This window comes from Saccopteryx leptura, chromosome 2 (genome assembly GCF_036850995.1).
Source record: "Saccopteryx leptura isolate mSacLep1 chromosome 2, mSacLep1_pri_phased_curated, whole genome shotgun sequence".
NCBI classification, from domain to species: Eukaryota; Metazoa; Chordata; class Mammalia; order Chiroptera; family Emballonuridae; genus Saccopteryx; species Saccopteryx leptura.
Genome location: NC_089504.1, coordinates 88,756,030 through 88,772,960, shown reverse-complemented (window position 1 = coordinate 88,772,960; position 16,931 = coordinate 88,756,030).

Genomic DNA, 16,931 nt, shown 5'->3' with positions numbered 1-16,931 from the left:
TTACGTTAACCGTTTTGCGTATGTTGAACCATCCTTGAGATTCTGGGATGAATCCCACTTGATCATGATGTATTATTTTTTTAATATGTTGTTGTATTCGGTTTGCCAGTATTTTGTTTAGAATTTTAGCATCTGTATTCATTAGAGATATTGGTCTGTAGTTTTCTTTCTTTGTGCCATCCTTGCCAGGTTTTGGTATGAGGGTTATGTTGGCCTCATAAAATGTGTTTGGAAGTATTGCTTCTTCTTCAATTTTTTGGAAGACTTTCAGTAGAATAGGAACCAAGTCTTCTTTGAATGTTTGATAGAATTCACTAGTATAACCGTCTGGGCCTGGACTTTTATTTTTGGGGAGGTTTTTAATAGTTTTTTCTATTTCCTCCCTGCTGATTGGTCTGTTTAGGCTTTCTGCTTCTTCATGACTCAGTCTAGGAAGGTTGTATTGTTCCAGGAATTTATCCATTTCTTCTAGATTGTTGTATTTGGTGGCATATAATTTTTCATAGTATTCTACAATAATTCTTTGTATATCTATGGTGTCTGTGGTGATCTCTCCTCTTTCATTTTGGATTTTATTTATTTGAGTCCTGTGCCTTTTTTCCTTGGTGAGTCTTGCCAAGGGTTTGTCAATTTTGTTGATCTTTTCAAAGAACCAGCTCCTTGTTTTATTGATTTTTTCTATAGTTTTTCTGTTCTCTATTTCATTTATTTCTGCTCTGATTTTTATTATCTCCTTTCTTCGGCTGGTTTTGGGTTGTCTTTGTTCTTCTTTTTCTAGTTCCTTAAGGTGTGAAGTTAAGTGGTTTACTTCGGCTCTCTCTTGTTTGTTCATATAGGCCTGAAGTGATATGAACTTTCCTCTTATTACTGCTTTTGCAGCATCCCAGAGATTCTGATATGTCGTATTTTCATTTTCATTTGTCTGTATGTATCTTTTGATCTCTGCGCTTATTTCTTCTTTGACCCATTCATTTTTTAGAAGTATGTTGTTTAGTTTCCACATTTTTGTGGTTTTTTCCCCCTCTTTTTTGCAGTTGAATTCTAGTTTCAAGGCTTTATGATCAGAAAATATGCTTGGTACAATTTCAATTTTTCTAAATTTGCTGATATTGTCTTTGTGGCCCAACATATGGTCAATTCTTGAGAATGTTCCATGTACACTAGAGAAAAATGTATACTCTGTCGCTTTGGGATGAAGTGTCCTGTAGATGTCTATCATATCCAGGTGGGAAAGCTTTCAAAATACTGACTGGCCAGTACTTTTCAAAAAAATAACCAAGGTCATAAAAGACAAAGAAAAGCCAGAAAAACTTTTTCAGATTGGAGGAGACCTACAGAGATATGTGCAAAATTTAGATAGGATCCTGGAACAGAAAAAGAACATTAGTGGAAAAATTAGTAAAATCAAAATAAAGTCTGTACTTGAGTTAATAGTATTGTGCAAAGTTGACTTCTCAGTCTGACAATTTTACTGTGGTTATGTACGATGTTAATCTTTAGGGAACCTGGGTGAAGTGTATATAAAAAATATACATACTATCTTTGCAACTTTTCTGAAGTAAAAAAAATTAAAAATAATTGTAAATTGATCAACACAATCTAGTGAGAAGAATATTATGATATATGAAACGACTTTTATGTCATATAAAATAATGATCTAATTATTATTAGAGGCTTCTGGGTCTTAGGGAAAATAATACAAAGATATACTATATTCCTACTTCTGATTCAACAACCATGAGAGAGGACTAAGAAGAGATGGTTTGATCTGACAGACAGGAGCACCCTGAAAAGTCTGAGTCCTGGTCATAGCACATATGCTAATGTGTTTGGCTTTTAGGCAACATCCTGAGAATCTACCTACCTACTCCTCCTTGTCTCCCTAGATGGGAAACACTGGGATCTGTGAAGCTGACCCAACTTTATAAGAAATGAAGGGCTGGTGATGATAAAATTAGCACTTATTAAGAGCTTACTACACGCCAGGCACTGTTTCAAACTCTTTACATCTATTGATTTTCTCTCACAAAATCCTATTGAGTAAGTGTGTATGTGAGTGAGTGTCTGTGTGTGTGTGTGTGTGTGTGTGTGTCAGGGACAGAGAGAGACAGAGAGAGGGACAGATAGAGACAGATAGACAGGAAGGGAGAGAGATGAGAAGCATCAGTTCTTTGTTGCTGCACCTTAGTTGTTCATTGATTGCTTTCTCATATGTGCCTTGACCTGGGGGACTATAGCAGAGCGAGTGACCCCTTGCTCAAGCCAGGGACCTTGGGCTCAAGCTGGTGAGCTTTGCTCAAACCAGATGAGCCCGTGCTCAAGCCAGCGACCTCACGGTTTCGAATCTGGGTCCTCCGCATCCCAGTCCGACACTCTATCCACTGCGCCACCATCTGTTCAGGCTGTTGAGTAAATATTATTAGGCCCATTCCACAGATAAGAAAACTGGGATGCAGAGGTGAAATGAGGCACAGAAGAGGTAAGTTGCTAGACAAACTAAGTAGAACTATGACTTATCTCCCCTCTGATCATCTACTTAGCAACCTTGCATCAGTGTGTTTTCCCTGCCTAACCTGAATATACCTTATTTGAATTAATTGTTTAGAAGACTCTTTTCACACTGAAAACAGAGCAAGTAGAGGAAAGAGCCACACATAGGGAGAGATTTCCTTCTGGCTTGCCCTTGGGTCCTAGAGCCCTAACTACCTGCCTCTTTTACTGAAAGAACTGGCATCACCTCCCTTTTCAGTCATGTTCTAGTCAGAAAAGAAAATGTGTTAAGCTCTTAAGAGCCATCTCTTACAGGTCTGGTCACCCCAACTGCAATCCCACACTCAGGAAATGAGCAATTATTTGTTGTCAAGCTGTGTGTTCATTTCCCAGGAGAACAGAAGTTGGCATATATTTTCCCAGGCTCCTCTAGGCTTGTTTAAATTATGATAATAACTATCTTCACATTTGCATCATGCTTTTGATATATAAACTTCACTCACATACTGTACCTGATCATCAAACCACCTTTGAGATTAGCTCATTTTACCAGTCTACCAATATATGTTAGAAGCTTATTCTGTGTCAGGCCCTACAAATGCAACAGTGAACAAGACCAATGTGATCTTTGCCCACCCACCTAAAGTTGACACTACAAAAGGGAATACAAGCCCTGCCCCCCACCAAAAAAGGAAACATATAGATAAAATTAAATAAATACAAAATATAGAGTTATAAATAAAAAGAATATAATAAAGCAAAATAATAATAACCAAGAATAACATGGAGGGACCTGCTTTAGAGAGGGATTATTCAAAGTCTCTGAGGAGGTGACATTTGATGACAAGCAGGCTAGCACCTCTCATTCAGAGGAACGGGTGAATGAAAATGTGGTGTATGCATGGGGGCCGGGAGGGATGTGAAAACAGTATGGCACATTCTGGAAACTATGTGAAGGCAAACTGTTTTGGAATATTAGAAGGAGGGGGGTGGGGGCCTGAAATAAGATCACAGAGGAAAGCAGAGAGCAGACAGTGTCTAGGGCTGGTGCTAATGGACCATATATTTATATATATATATATAACCGGTTTTATCCTAAATGCAGTGGGAAAAGTTGACAAGGTTATTATCATTTTACAGGTGAGTAAATCAAGCTCAGAGAGTTGCCATGGCCAGATGCCAAGCAAATGACTACTTGGTAGATAAAACAGTCTTAATCTCAATTAGATTACGTCTGGAAATGAGAAATGGCCTTGTGAACAAATGCGATAAAATACAGCAGGCACTGTGTCCTGAAGTCTCTACAGAATGTAAAGGAGACTTGAAGGGAGAAGTCAGTTCTATGTGGCTGGGCAGGGAGGGTCTGAGAGGCTGCATTGTGCTCAGTCTAGGAGACAAACACTGTAAGAAAAAGAAGGGTGGGGAGGACAATCAAAGCATGCAGAGAATTCAGCAGCCTGTTGGGTACTGTAAATAGGAAGCTGTTTCTGTCATGGAGGGAGGGGAAGGCATTAGAAGTTAGGGTTGAAAAACTAGAAAGCGTCAAAGGCCAGATCATGAGCCCCTGGCATGGCAAAGTCAGAAGTTTGGACTTCATTCTCTGAGCAAGAGAAGCCAGTAAGTTTTCAAGTAAAGGTGCAACCTAAACGGATTTGTTTCAGATAGAAACAAAACCTGTAGCTTTGAAATGTAGAGATGAATTGGGGTGGGGTCCAGGGGTGGGGGGGGGCGGGGACAGTGTTGGCCACAGGGAGACCAGTTAGAAGACTCGCAAAGTCTAGGTAAGAGGAAATGCAGGCATCAAGTACAGCTGTGGGTGTGGGCTGCAGAGCTGGGAGAAGACTGAACAGATGGTGAGGAGGAAGGCAGTGCGGAAGTCATGACACAGTGCTTACCGCGAGGGAGACCAGGGTTCAGGTGAATCCTGGTGTTTATAACTTTTGACTGTAAGTTCAATACTTTTGAGATAAAACGTTTTTCCACCTTATATAAAGGAATGTCTTTTATTTATTGCAAAGAGTTTAACATGTCTTCTCTGCCAGCTAACAAAACCCTCACCTGTGATTATTCATATCTTATTTATTTTCCCCCAGCCTCCAGAACTGTGAGGGAGTAAACTCTGCTGTTTAAAGCACCCAGTCTGTGGGCCTTTGTTATGGCAGCCCAAGCACACTAATACAGAAGGTGACAGAGAGACAACACATTTTGCTACGACAATTGTTGATCACATGTTGGGGAGACGAAGCAACTGGAATTGTCTGGCTAGAGAACAGAGTTTCTTAAAACTCTGATTCCTGCACTAGCTCAGTGGAAAACCACCTGGGCTCCTGGTGAAAATGATAAGATTTGCAGGCCCCAAGAAAGAGTTATTGAGCCAGAATGGCAGGGGCAAGGCCCAAACTTCGAACAAGCACTCAGCCAACTCTTCCAGGCAGGAAGGCTGACCACTGTTTCAGAAGGAAAGCCACAAGTCTACAACCTGTGAGTTCCAAACCTTGTAGCCTATCACCCTTGAACCTGTGATCCCAGGAAAACAGTCGCTCAGGGCTTCATCTGATAGACAATAAAAATATTATTACTGTAAAAAATGGTAAAAAAAAAAAAGAAAGAAAAGAAAAGAAAAAAAGTCCTTCAAAACACCCTGTACATGCTTGTAAGCACCACGCACTGGTGACATGAGCATCTCTCAAACAGCAACCGGAGACGCAGGCTGATGCGGGGGCAGGGCACCACGGCTTCCGCCCCCAACCTGCACCACGGCGTCAGGAGTGCTGGCCCCTGCACTGTCCCGTCTGCCGGGGCTCTCTGTGAGATTTGGTTTGAAAAAAGGGTGTTTGTTTGTGAAATTTCAATTTATATATTTGAGAATAGCATATACAATACATCAAACAGAGAAAAGTAAGAGAAAAGCTTTCCTTAAATTTATATTTTAAGAACATCACATTTTTCTAGTGACAATTTTTTAATTTTTTATTGGGGTGTCATTAATTAATAAAACTATATAGGTTTCAGTTTTATAATACATCGTCTGTAAACTGCACTGTGTTCATATTTTATTTGTAAAGAAAAGTGTTTTCTTTTTTCTGACCAACTTTAGAAGATGATGAAACTTTTTTCACTTAAAATGATCAGCATAATGACCTCTACTGAGTGAAGAACAAATTTCCACATTGCCACTGGCAAGATGAATGTCTAAACAAAAAAAGAAGATAAGTTTTAATGAACAGAATTTTTTTTTTCAATTTAAGTTTCTATCAAAGAAAAAACATTAGTACTCTATTTAAGAAGACAGTTCTCTCTCTGGGATCCTCAGGAAATGTGAAATAATAATCCCCTTCATGTTCGGACCTGTCTTAACATGCCCTACCATCATCATAAACACAGCACACAGAAGGCCAATTTCTATTCTTAAATGCTCAAAAAATAACTTCAGATTTAAATCTGAGATTTGACTTGAAATATATGATATTAACATAATCATAAATGGTCTCTGAAAAAGAAACCATTTAAAAATTATATTTAAAGACTTTTTATACTAATTTGGCTCGAGGGGATGAAGGTCAGTGACATTTATGGATTAACTATTCCAAGAGCTTATATAAAATAGCATGCAAAAATGTCCTGCTCTCATTTCAGTTTCCTTCCCCATGTTCCCTCTCTCTTGCTCATTTCATTTTGTCATTCTTCTTCTGATTGAGAGGTATAAAAACTTTTGGCCAGGCTTAGGGAGAGAAATGCTCTGAGATTCCATATAGCTTAATGTTTTACATAGAATGTGCTATGGGTGGAAAACTGACAAAAAAAATGAATTAAGACCTTGAATCATCTTGGTAAAAGTACGACTATTAATGATGATTTGGGAGAACCATTCTAAGTACTTCAAGAAGTCAAAATCTATGTCATCATTATATCACTTTTGCAAAGGAGAAAACACTGAAGGTAAGAGAGGCTAAGTAAACACATAGCCAGAAAGTGATGGAACTGGGATTGCAGCCGAGCTCCGTGACCTCGATGCTGAGGAAATGTGCAGCCATTCCTAATTCCAGTGAACCTCACAATACTAACTGTTTTGGAGAAAATTGTACAAATGCCCTCTAGATTCCTCCCCCCCCCCCATCTTACAAGCACAAATGTGGAAAATAATTTTAATTTATATGCATGTATCTTTAATTGGTTGTCCTGCTTATTTATTTCAAAATACAAAGACACATTCACTTATTAAACCTTTGGGTGTTTTCACAAATTGGCAAAGGAAACAGAATAATGGACATAACATAGTTCTTGCAATAGCCAGCAATTAATGGAAAGGGCTCTCACAGCCATAGTTAACTCAGTTGTAAACTCATATTCTTCCCATCTAACAGCAGAAGCAAATTTCTGAGTAAACAAATGTGTTAATTTGCTCTCTGAGCTAAAGTGGACCAAGGAGAGGCAATTCTCTATTGAGTAGGTAGTGTTGGAGTTTGTTAATGACAACTTTGAAGTAGCCTAACATTAACAGTCTCATATGATGAATCTTAGTTTTCTAAATCTAAATTGCCGACTGCAAGAATCAACTGCTTAGAGGGAAAGAGGCTGTCAGCAGAAAGTATGAAGGTGCAAAGGAGACAGCATGTTTTAAAGTAGATTTTGATATCATTCCGTCACTTGCCAGAGATAGTTTACTAGGATCAGATCGGTGATTTCCCCAGCCATGCTTCCTACCTCTCTGTAGACTCATTTTGTGTCTATCATAAAAGTTATAGGCTATACTATTATAGGAATCTTGTGTGTACCATAGAAGTTATAGGATGCTAATGGATGTTACCACGAGTTACAGGATGATCTAGTAAGTCACATGATGGGTCAGGAGTTAGGATAATTAAATTTAAAGAGTGAGGAATATAAGACCAGGGAAGTAGATAAAATATAACCAGTGGAAACAGCAGAGCTATAACAGAGGATGTTTCAGGAATGGACACTGTATTAGTTTCTTATTGATGCTATAACAAATTATCACAAATTTAGTAGTTTAAAACGATGCAAGTACATTATCTCAGAGTTTCTGAAGATCAAAAGCCCAGGTCGGCTGGGCTGGGTCCCTTCTTAGGGTCTCACAACACTGAAATCAAAGTGCTGGTAAGCTGCATTAGTCATTCAAATGGCCAGGGACCATCTGCTCCTTAGCCCACTCAGCATGTTGGTGGCTGCGAGACTGAGGTTCCCATTTCCTAGCTGCTGAGAGCCTGGGAGGGGGCTCCTCACAGCTGTCCACATTCTTTCTCATGCTTTCCATGTGGCCCCTCAGCAACAGCTGTAGAGTTCTTGTGCTTTAAATTTGTCTGACTTCATCTCCTGCCGTCTCTCTCTAACTCCAGAAAGTTCTTTACTTTTCAAGATTCATGTGATTAGATTAAGGCCACCTGGGTAATCAAGGATAACTTCCCTACCTTAAGGTCTTATTCTTTCCTACATCTCTAAAGCCTCCTTTGCCATTTAACAGAGCACAGCTACAGTGTGGCATCAGAGGGCAAAGTTCTGCCTTCCAACAGCATCCATGTTTCTTAGAGGACCTGACTCACAAACACTCTGTGAAAGAACGGGGCTGTCAGAAGCATCAGGCCATGTTCAAACTGTATGAGTCTGAGAACCCTATGCAGAAGTGTATCTTTTCTCAGATGGCAACCAAATTAATTTTTGTTGCACCAAACTGTTTTGAGCTCTAAAAGACAGAGTACTTAAAAGTGGTGGACAAGTTAAAAGGAAACACACCTCTCTTATTTTTTTATTTAAATTTTTCTTTTTTTAGTTTATTCATTTTAGAGAGAGGAGACAAAGAGAGAGGGAGAGAGAAGGGGGTGAGGAGCAGGAAGCATCAACTCCCATATGTGCCTTGACCAGGCAAGCCCAGGGTTTTGAACCAGCAACCTCAGTGTTCCAGGTTGACACTTTATCCACTGCGCCACCACAAGTTAGGCCAAACATACCTCTCTTATTTTTAAGGCAATGGCATCAGAAAACATTGATGGTACGGTAAGTTTAGTAATAATAATAGCAGTTATGTTCTTACTTTGTGCCAGGCATTACACAGCCTATGTAATAAGCAGTGGTGCTTGCTCTGGCAATATATATACTAAAATTGGAATGATATAGAGATTAACATGTGAATTTGTGAAGCGGTCCATGTTTTTAAAAATAAAATAAAAGAGTCAGTTGTGAATATTCTCTTTCTATCAGTTCTTTAATAGAATGGGATAGAATTGTTCCTTTTGGACAATGGAGAAATACACTTAATGACTGTACTGTGATGAAATGTGTAGTATCAATACAATAATCTCAGCCAGTATTTCCCATGCCCATGGAAGATTTCCACATACGATTATATAAACAGAACTTATATGTGCAAAACGTGAAATGAGATTGTGCAAGGCATGGTTCATTGATGCCACAGAATTGCTGAGCAGTGCAATCACCAACTTGTCACAAATCTAAAGTCTGCTTTTGACATCACAGTCTGAAATTATAGTCCATCAGCAGACACAGTTTACTGGTCTCTGCTCATCTATTTTCTTATTCAGTAAAATCATTATCCAGAAAGAATACTGTTGCATGAGAGTCATTTTATAGTGAGAACCATCTGACACCGTAGTTAAACTCCTAAGGGAGTTTAACAAATACAAATAAAGTCAGATTTTTAAAAATATTCTTTGAACCTGACCAGTAGGTGCCACAGTGAATAGTGTTGGCCTGGGATGTTGAGAACCCATGTTCAAAACCCCGAGGTCCCCGGCTTGAGTGCGGGGTAGCAGGCTTGAGCATGAGATCATAGACATGACCCCATGGTCGCTGGCTCAAGCCCAAAGGTTGCTGGCTTGAAGCCCAAGGTCACTGGCTTGAGCAACGGGCCACTGGCTCAGCTGTGCCTCTTCCCCTCCATCAAGGCACATATGGAAAAGCAATTAATGAATGACTAAGGTGCCACAACTATGAGTAGATGCTTCTAATCTCTCTCCCTTCCTGTCTGTCTGTCCTTATCTGTACCTCTCTCTCTCTCTTTTGCAAAAAATATTATATATTTTATATATTTTATTATATATAGTATATGAGTGTGTATTCTTTTTTTAATTCATATTTAAAGAACCAGGGTATTTAACATCTCCAAACAATCAAATAGTAACTTGATAAGAACAAAAGTTCTTTATCCCTAAGATATTTACCATTGATCTTAATGACAATGATTTATATTTTATATCTAGATCAATCCTAAAGTCAATGATTTAAATCATTAACAAATGTATTTATTCCCCTCTGAAAATAAATTTGAAGTATACCGAATTAATGCTAGTTGTAACGGAAAGAGTCAGGTACTGCAGCCTCAGTTTTATTGGAAAGTTACCCCTTAGCTTTGGTAGAGATATCACCCCCAAAATAATATTCTATCTTTCCTTTAACTAAACTATTAGAGAATAGAAAATGGTAGTAAAGATAACCCAATCTGTATCTTTTCATGCTTTCTATTCTGTTCCTTCTGGTTGACAACTGCTTTTGGAGACTAATACTCACTGAACTTTAGAATAAAGTTTGAATGCCTATAATTGTTATTAATATCCTTCAGAACATTTCTCTGTACTACATTGTTCCTTTAAAAATAAATAACTTATTAGAAGATGAAGGAGGTCAAATATTAGTGCAGCTTTCACTCTGATTAAAATTAGAAAAAAAATTAAGAAAAAACAGGGTTTTTGTAACTTTGAGCATGCCATACTGCTGATATAACTATAAAATAATCTATGTACTTAATAAATCTTGCTTTAAACAGTGAATAAATCATGCTTTTTTTGTATCTAAAGACAAACGAATACTTTAAACACTTTGAATTTAAGTCACTTTATTATCTGAGTCAAAAAAGAATTCAGTAAAAAATATGATCAACTTTAATATAAAATCTGACAAATGGAAGCTAATGGAAAACTGTGTGACCTTTAACATAGTTTAACAACCCACAATAAAATCTTATTTACTTTCTCTATTCTATATATTACTTCATGCATTATCAATCCCAGAAAATTTTCAATGACAATAATTTCATTGAAATTGTCTTAATATAACATATTCAAATTCACTGAATGTTATGAATCACTTGTACAGCCTCTTTCTTGACATTATTTTCAAAATATTGCTTGCATCTAATCATTCTTTTCTACACATACTTAAATTCAGCCTACAGTTGTTACAGAAGTAGTTAATTTACATATAGATTAAAAATTACCTTGAAGCCCATTTACACCCTGATGAGTTAAAGACAGGAACACAAAGCTGAGAGCTGGCTCCTATTAAACCCGAGTATTATGACAGGTTAGACTAGTCAAAATACAGGGTTCACATTCATTGCTGGGATCCTAAAATGTCTGATAGGGTGACGGCCGCTCAGGAGACAGACAAATTTAGATATTTTCTTCAGTACTATTGCCTCTTGTGAGACACTATCCCTTCAGTTGACCCACCTCTTTGTTTATGCTTCATATTTCACCCAACACACTTTAAGAGGAGTTGTTTTAAGTCAAATCAATTAGCAGGCCATTGGTCAGTTTTAATCAGATTTCAGGAGAAACTGTTTTTTCAAAATGACTGAAAAGTTTGTTTGACTAACTGCCTAGTTTGATAGCCCTGGTCTACTGGCCTGGCCTGCCTGTATGTTTATCTATTGGACTTCAGGAAGCATTAGATAATTACTGCTTAATAGGACAGGTTTTCTACCAGTTTCAGTAAGCAGAAGTCCTCTCATAGTGGGCATACCATTCCATTTGCCTGCCATGCCCAACTTTCCCTTAAGCTCCCCTATTCATTACTTCTATTTAAAGAGTAAGGGCTAAAAGGTCAGATTAGAACTACATGACTCTGCCCCTGTCCTGGCCACAAGTATCAGACAAAAAAAGGACAGCTTTCTCTATGCCTTACATCAGTCTAATGGCCTATCTGTTACCAACTGGATATTCTCTTTCAAGAATTTAAATTCCTATCCACATAGATTATTGTCAGGAAAAGCTGAAGCACCCTGTAGAGTTGAGACCAGAGTTGGTATCAAGGAAAGCCACGTTAATAAGGAGCAGAGGCTATGGTTAAACCATCCAGTAGATAAGAGAATGAAGGAGGCGTGCAGGGAATGCAGAGTTGAAAGAACATATGGTACTACACAGACACAGTGAAGGAGAAATAAAGACTGAGTGAAATTCAAAGAAGGCGGAGTCAGAAACAGAGAACTCCTGAGCTCCCACTGGCTTTCCATCTCCTGGCCCAGTTCCCATGAAGCTCGACCTATTTCCCACCCTCAGCTTAGTGACTTAACCTCTATCTTTTCCACGTACCCATGTTTTACTTGAATTGACTTGATTACTTGTGTGTTCCTTTTAAGCAAACTGATTACAACACCATGTAAAAGTATATATCATAGAAATATACATTTCAAGATATATCAGTATATCAACTGATTATATTTGGATTTAAGAGAAAGAAAGAAAAAGTATACATATGTTTTGTTTAAAAAAGGAGGGGACAATTTCTGGGCATTCTGCTATGGGAGGATTCTCTAACCTAACACCCAACATAATATATACTATTAAAAAACAAATACCCTATGCCTACTTTATTTTTATGATAAAGTATTATGTACTTAAAAGTTTTCACCTCTGAAAGTTTCTAAAGAACCCAGGGTAAAGCAACACTTTTGTATTTTAAAAGATGGAAAGGTCTTAAAAATTGAAGATTTTGGCCTGACCTGTGGTGGCACAGTGGATAAAGCGTCGACCTGGAAATGCTGAGGTCGCCGGTTCGAAACCCTGGGCTTGCCTGGCCGAGGCACATATGGGAGTTGATGCTTCCAGCTCCTCCCCCCTTCTCTCTCTCTGTCTCTCTCTCCTCTCTAAAATGAATAAATAAAATAAAAAATTTAAAAAAAAAAAAAAAATTGAAGATTTTGAAGTCTGTTCTGTGTGCAGTATTTACATTTTGGTGTTTATCTTAGACATTTAAGCCTCCGTCCTCTGTGTTCACCTTACTCCTTTTGTCTAACTCTGTCTTTCCACCCAATTCCTGTGTTGATATTCTGACACTTAACTATTCCTGTCTTCAGTTCCTAACTTTCTAAAGTTTGCCACAGAGAGTATTTCCTTTTTTGCCCGTATAAACTGGGACAATTTCCAGTTTCCAGAAGTACAGGCAACAATTACAAAAGAAATTGCAGTAGATTGGACTGCTGCCAGAGTTAACATCAAGTTCAACATCAATTAAGATAAAAAAGAAAATTAAACAATGGTTCCTTTCAACCAGAAGAACTTTGATCAAATGCTTGTATTACAAATGAGGAGATATTTATTGAGGCTAAAATAGACCAAATCACAAAATACAACAAAGAAATTTTTGTCATTTATTTTTTTTAATTTTTATTTAATTGTGTTTACATAGATTCCAGACAAATGAAAAAATGTTCAACATCACTAATCATTAGAGAAATGCAAATTAAAACCACAATGAGATACCACCTCACGCCAGTCAGAATGGCGCTCATCAACAAAACACACGATAGGTGCTGGCGAGGATGTAGAGAAAAGGGAACCCTCCTGCACTGCTGGTGGGAATGCAGACTGGTGCAGCCACTGTGGAAAACAGTATGGAGATTCCTCAAAAACTTAAAAATGGAACTGCCTTTTGACCCAGCCGTCCCACTTATAGGAATATATCCCAAGGACACCATATCACCGACTGAAAAAAAGAAATGCACCCTTATGTTTATGGCAACAAAGAAATTTTAAAGAAAAACTTTACCCAGCAATTACACTTCTATTTATTAAAAATAATAATAACAAATAAAAATAAAATAAAAACAAGTGCCCATATAAAGACCCACAAAAGAATATTCATGGAAATTTTATTCATAAGAGCCCACAACGCTCTTCTCATAATCTTTTATAGCACAGAGATTTCTTTTTCTATATTTAATGAGAATATTATTTGTCATTAGCCCCAGGTAATTCATTGTCTAAATTGATCTGTGATGTTAATAAATTGCTTCAGGAACATAACATAATTATTGAATTTGGGTATCTGGTGTAAACAATGTGTGTGTGTTGCCTGCAGCCAGGACACTGCTGCTTCTCACTGGCTGAATTCAACTGTTGGAGAGGACTGGAATGTTAATCACTGATGTACCTTCTTAAGAGTCCAGATGCAATAAAGCCTCTTGCCATGAAATAATATTGCCCATATTTTACATAGTACCTGACAGTTTTTAACTGTCCTAGCAACATGCAACTATATCCTGGTCAATGAGTGATCTTCTCTGGCACAATAACTTTCCCTAAATTAAATAAAAACATATGACTGTGTGAATAAATATGAGGCCCAAATACCTCCTGCCTTAATAGGCCTAACTAGTATAATAAGAACTTAGCTTTTCCTTCAAGCTGTCCCATTATTATTTCTGAGAGTCTCCAAAGAAGTCCTTCAAATGTATTCCAAACAAGAAGAGACCCCACATGGAGCCCAGACTCTTATTTTCCTGATCAGATACCCACTGCCCATGTCGCTTTTCCAGAGTCAGTGAGAAAGACCTCAGCACCCCCATGAGCAATCCTGATAACAGCACTGCCTATGCAAGGATGACCCTCGGCTCTGGACTCTCCCCAGCAAGCCCAGGGGGCGGTTTTCTTCCTGTCTGTGGCACACTTTGTCACTAGGCTCTGTAGGGCTTATTGCACCGAGAATTTTACAGAGTAAGCTCTTGACACTACCTCCTTTTCCCATGATGTTTCAAAACCAGTTCAAGAAACCTGGTCCTGGAAAGGTGCCATCCATCCATGTGATCCTCCCAACCCCTCCACCCACCGCCACTGGGGGTGATGACTGAATGGTGGCAGGATGAGGGTATCTGCACTAATAACCAGCCCTGCTATACCAACTACACTTATGTAAATGGGCACCGAATCAAGGTTTGTTTTCCTCGGTGTAGAAGATCTGCAAAGAATGCCTGAGTGCTCGTTGACAATACACATTCTTCCTCTGGAGTTAACTCCTCAACCACTAAATCAATAATCTGGAGAGAGGAATAGATTCTAAATTTTTTAAACAAGATCATGAAATGATTTTTACACAGATCTAGGCCTGAAAACCACTGCTATAGAATAGAATGCTGCCAAATCCATATTACTGACATTTAACTTCAATGGGGTCATCCAAAAAATGCAGACCCCAAAACAATGGAGTCGGTAGGAACATTCTCCAGATACAGCCTTCACATGAGTATTTTCTATGAAAGAAGGGAAAGGTCTGGAAATAGCTTAAATGATAACACTGAGTATTTATATAGAAATATCGGGGGAAAACAAGATATGTTCATAATCCTAATTTTTCATCACTATTGTTATAAAGACAAGTTGGTTTGTTTAGGAAGATGAAGAATATATTATGTTTAATGTGCTTTATTCTTATAATTATCATATTTGGAATATTAAATTTATTAAATATATTAAATATATTATGTTTGTATAAAAGATAATTATCAGCGTACTCACTAAATTTACCCTTAGATGATTTAAGAATACCAGTATGTTAGCTTCATCTCTCAGTTAATGACTAGGAGGCAGCTATCTGAGGGACAGGATAAAGGGAACTAGTATTTACTGAGTGGATACTACACACCAGTCCCTGTCTTTTTTTTTTTTTTTTTTTTTTTTTTTTTTTTTTTTAATATAATTTTATTTTTTTAATGGGGTGACATCAATAAATCAGGATACATATATTCAAAGATAACAAGTCCAGGTTATCTTGTCGTTCAATTATGTTGCATACCCACCACCCAAAGTCAGATTGTCCTCTGTCACCTTCTATCTTGTTTTCTTTGTGCCCCTCCCCACCCCCTATCCCTCTCCCATTCCCCCCTCCCCCCCCGTAACCACCACACTCTTATAAATGTCTCTTAGTTTCACTATTATGTCCCACCTACGTATGGAATAATACAGTTCCTGTTTTTTTCTGATTTACTTATTTCGCTTCGTATCATGTTATCAAGATCCCACCATTTTGCTGTAAATGTTCCGATGTCATCATTTCTTATGGCTGAGTAGTATTCCATAGTGTATATGTGCCACATCTTCTTTATCCAGTCATCTATTGATGGGCTTTTTGGTTGTTTCCATGTCCTGGCCACTGTGAACAATGCTGCAATAAACATGGGGCTGCATGTGTCTTTACGTATCAATGTTTCTGAGTTTTTGGGATATATACCCAGTAGAGGGATTGCTGGGTCATAAGGTAGTTCTATTTTCAGTTTTTTGAGGAACCACCATACTTTCTTCCATAATGGTTGTACTACTTTACATTCCCACCAACAGTGTATGAGGGTTCCTTTTTCTCCACAGCCTCTCCAACATTTGCTGTTACCTGACTTGCTAATAACAGCTAATCGAACAGGTGTGAGGTGGTATCTCATTGCCGTTTTGATTTGCATTTCTCTAATAGCTAAAGAAGATGAGCATCTTTTCATATATCTGTTGGCCATTTGTATTTCTTCCTGGGAGAAGTGTCTATTCATATCCTCTTCCCATTTTTTTATTGGATTGTTTGTTTGTTTGTTGTTGAGTTTTATGAGTTCTTTGTATATTTTGGATATTAGGCCCTTATCTGAGCTGTCGTTTGAAAAAATCATTTCCCATTTAGTTGGCTTTCTGTTTATTTTGTTATCAGTTTCTCTTGCTGAGCAAAAACTTCTTAGTCTGATGTAGTCCCATTCATTAATTTTTGCCTTCACTTCTCTTGCCATTGGAGTCAAATTCATAAAATGCTCTTTAAAACCCAGGTCCCTGAGTTGAGTACCTATGTCTTCTTCTATGTACTTAATTGTTTCAGGTCTTATGTTTAGATCTTTGATCCATTTTGAGTTAATTTTTGTACAGGGGGAGAGACTGTAGTCCAGTTTCATTCTTTTGCATGTGGCTTTCCAGTTTTCCCAGCACCATTTATTGAAGAGGCTTTCTTTTCTCCATTGTGTGTTGTTGGCCCCTTTATCAAAAATTATTTGACTATATATATGTGGTTTTATTTCTGGACTTTCTATTCTGTTCCATTGGTCTGAGTGTCTATTTTTCTGCCAATACCATGCTGTTTTGATTGTCGTGGCCCTATAATAGAGTTTGAAGTCAGGTATTGAAATGCCCCCAGCTTCATTCTTTTTCTTTAGGATTGCTTTGGCTATTCGGGGTTTTTTATAGTTCCATATAAATCTGATGATTTTTTGCTCTATTTCTTTAAAAAATGTCATTGGAAGTTTGATGGGAATTGCATTAAATTTGTATATTGCTTTGGGTAATATAGCCATCTTGATTATGTTTATTCTTCCTAGCCAAGAACAAGGTATATTCTTCCATCTCATTATATCTTTTTCGATTTCCCTTAACAATGGTTTATAGTTT